This window comes from Oncorhynchus mykiss, chromosome 2 (assembly GCF_013265735.2).
Source record: "Oncorhynchus mykiss isolate Arlee chromosome 2, USDA_OmykA_1.1, whole genome shotgun sequence".
NCBI classification, from domain to species: domain Eukaryota; kingdom Metazoa; phylum Chordata; class Actinopteri; order Salmoniformes; family Salmonidae; genus Oncorhynchus; species Oncorhynchus mykiss.
The window spans coordinates 69,924,676-69,928,324 of record NC_048566.1 but is presented as its reverse complement, the minus strand read 5'-3'; the positions used below and the strand labels follow the sequence as shown (position 1 = coordinate 69,928,324).

The 3,649-nt window shown below is 40.6% G+C and overlaps 1 non-coding gene across 1 annotated transcript; it reads right to left on the bottom strand.

The window, feature by feature from the left end:
* Positions 1-737: 737 nt before the first annotated feature.
* trnav-cac lies at positions 738-810 on the bottom strand. The gene has a single exon. It is a non-coding gene; the product is annotated as a tRNA-Val (tRNA).
* Positions 811-3,649: the final 2,839 nt, after the last annotated feature.

Below are 3,649 nucleotides of genomic sequence, written 5' to 3'. Positions count from 1 at the left end.
GACTTTTTAGAAAAGTTCCAGGTGATTTGTTTGAATCTGGAAATATCCCGCCCGCAGAGTGCTGAGTTGGTACATGTTCTCCGTGTTTCTGTATTGGCTGACGGGACCATCGCTCAGTACATATATGTGATGTGATCTGTTATTAGCTAGACAATTTGACATGGTTCATCAATCAATGTATCCTATCATGTCTGTCACTGCGATTAAACACTATTACAAACAATGTTGAAAAAAGGATAATGTTTTCTAACTTTGTTAGGTAGGCCTACGTTGGGTTAGAGAAAAAAAAGTACATTAGGTCTACTTATTACTATGTTTAGTCAGCTGTACAATTTTCTGCCAGTAGCTTGCAGGGTAAACATCAGCTAAAAGTACATCGGAAAATGCGCCCTTCTGCTGCTTGACTGGGCCCACAAAGGATGGGGAAATGAACCTAAACCACTCATACTTGTCAATTATAGTTTTATATATATATATATATATATATATATATATATATATATATATATATATATATATATATATATATATATCACAGAAATATAACATTTATGGTGGCCAATATTGAGAGATATCACTACCCTCACGTGAGCATCTAGTCGCATTTTGTGACCCTTTGACATTGCGAGTTACATTTTTAATTGGTCGCATCGGTGAAAGCTGCCATTTCTAGCTGGTCACTTCACTAATGATTTTGTTGAAAATGTAATAGATATAATTCGACTGGTCAACAAAATTGTTTCCGCCCGGTTTCGAACCGGGGACCTTTCGCGTGTGAGGCGAACGTGATAACCACTACACTACGGAAACTGGTGAACATTATCATCACACACTGTCTTATGCGCCATCGTTGTACATTTACGTGTTTTGTCGCCTCACGGACCAGCATTTTTATATCACATTCCTGTGTCATTACTTTCCCCATATATAGTGGTTTTATTTGGAAAATGACAACTATAAATAATTTACATACTAAACGCCTTTTTCGTTATGCAAATTTAAAAAGTCAACTGATCTAATGGCAGACAGGTAACTCCTCGTTAGTATAGTGGTCAGTATCCCCGCCTGTCACGCGGGAGACCGGGGTTCAATTCCCCGACGGGGAGGTTATGTTTTTTCATATTACCCACAAGTTGTCCCCTTATGCAGTTTGCCAGACCCTTATCACTTTCAACCAATTACCTTTTCTTCTTAGTACTTCGTCACAATGAAATGTCTTCTTTAAAAAAAAATGTAATTTCATTCCTTTAATTAAAATTATGATATTGAGCATCGCCATCTAGTGCTGGAATAAATTCCCTGCAACTACAGGATTAGATTTATTGTTTTTTTTTTTTACAACAACAACAACAACAACAACAACAACAACAACAACAACAACAACAAGTCAGAAACAGACTCTATGAGGGTGGTAATGAGGGCCCGACGTCCACAGGTGGGGGTTGTGCTTACAGCCCAACACCGTGCAGGACGTTTGGCATTTGCCAGAGAACACCAAGATTGGCAAATTCGCCACTGGCACCCTGTGCTCTTCACAGATGAAAGCAGGTTCACACTGAGCACGTGACAGATGTGACAGAGTCTGGAGACGCCGTGGGGAACGTTCTGCTGCCTGCAACATCCTCCAGCATGACCGGTTTGGCGGTGGGTCAGTCATGGTGTGGGGTGGCATTTCTTTGGGGGGCCACACAGCCCTCCATGTGCTTGCCAGAGGTAGCCTGACTGCCATTAGGTACCGAGATGAGATCCTCAGACACCTTGTGAGACCATATGCTGGTGCAGTTGGCCCTGGGTTCCTCCTAATGCAAGACAATGCTAGACCTCATGTGGCTGGAGTGTGTCAGCAGTTCCTGCAAGAGGAAGGCATAGATGCTATGGACCTGAATCCAATTGAGCACATCTGGGACATCATGTCTCACTCCATCCACCAACGCCACATTGCACCACAGACTGTCCAGGAGTTGGCGGATGCTTTAGTCCAGGTCTGGGAGGAGATCCCTCAGGAGACCATCCGCCACCTCATCAGGAGCATGCCCAGGCGTTGTAGGGAGGTCATACAGGCACGTGGAGGCCACACACACTACCGAGCCTCATTTTGACTTGTTTTAAGGACATTACATAAAAGTTGGATCAGCCTGTAGTGTGGTTTTCCACTTTAATTTTGATCCAGACCTCCATGGGTTGATAAATTTGATTTCCATTGATAATTTGTGTGTGATTTTGTTGTCAGCACAATCAACTATGTAAAGAAAAAAGTATTTAATAAGAATACTTCATTCATTCAGATCTAGGATGTGTTATTTTAGTGTTCCCTTTATTTTTTGGAGCAGTGTATTTACCGTCTTTAGTGTACTTACATTGAAGTTTAAAAAAATACATATATAAAATGTATGGAATAAGAACTCTTAGAAGAACTCTTCCGAATTCAGGTGGGGAGATAAGTGGTGTCAGACTTTCTATTATAAATTGTAATTCCCATTGGTTCTGCCTCTGACTGAATGGTGTCACAATCATTTTTAGTTATTTCATTGCGAGGGGCCAATCCGTGTTCGTATAGTGGTCAGTATCTCTGTCTGGCCGTGGTAGACCTGGTTTCAATTCTCCTCTTTCCTTTGTTGTTGTTATGGAGTTTGTCATCCACTGTGCTGTATTTGGATTCATGATTTGCAATGTAGTAGTGGCAGCACTGTGAATGATAATTGGCACAGTTTTATATCTCCAATATACACTGTAAAAAAAAAAAAAATAGTAACTAGTTCCAAGCCTTGTCGCATGAAATTTTGACATTTTGAGTTGGCCAAAACTTTGTTCTGACTCAATGAGGGAAGTTGGGGGGGAAGTTAATTTTAATTAGAATGAATTATAAAAAATGTGTTCATATGGAAATGATTTTGATATTGATATGTCGTAAAATTGTTTTGTTAAAGGAGAATATATTTTTTACAACAAAATCTCTATTTGTCCTTCCAAACTTTATCCGCAACGTTATATTGTAGTGATGGGGAATAAAATGTATAGTTAAATATTGGGATATAATTTTTTAAGCTATATTGTATCCACGTCTGGCCCCACCCATTAGGCAGATTGATGCGGGCGGCTGACCAAGACTCACCTCCAACAACACATAAAACCTCACAGACTAATTCTGCCCTAAAACACTAACAATTTCTCTCAACCAGTGGCATATGGGCTTTTTATGTGAGTGCTGAAGCCACCCTGTGAGAAGCAGTGCCCACTTTGTCAAAGGCAGGGGCGCAAAATATTGCCAATTCCCAGCGCGCCTCTCCAGGGTGCTGTTGGAAAAACTCATTGCTACGGCGCTCCAAAATTATCTAACTAATCATGTAGCAGATCTAGCCTATGGTAGAAAGACAATGTAGCCTTTTCTGTAGCCCACAGGCTGGAGATAAAATTACACATTTTACATCGTGCAAGTTTCTCAGATCAAATAGCCTAACCTAAATGGCGCCCAATCAAATTCAAAAACGGGCTGACATGTTAACAAACACCTTATCCTAAAAACAGGACAATCAGGCTACTCACAACTGCTGTTCAGGAGTTTCAACCGTGGGCTAAATTGTCGTGATCAGAGGCTTCAAGTTTGTATCCATACATTTTTGATGAGCTGATCATAGCGAAAAAGAAAAAG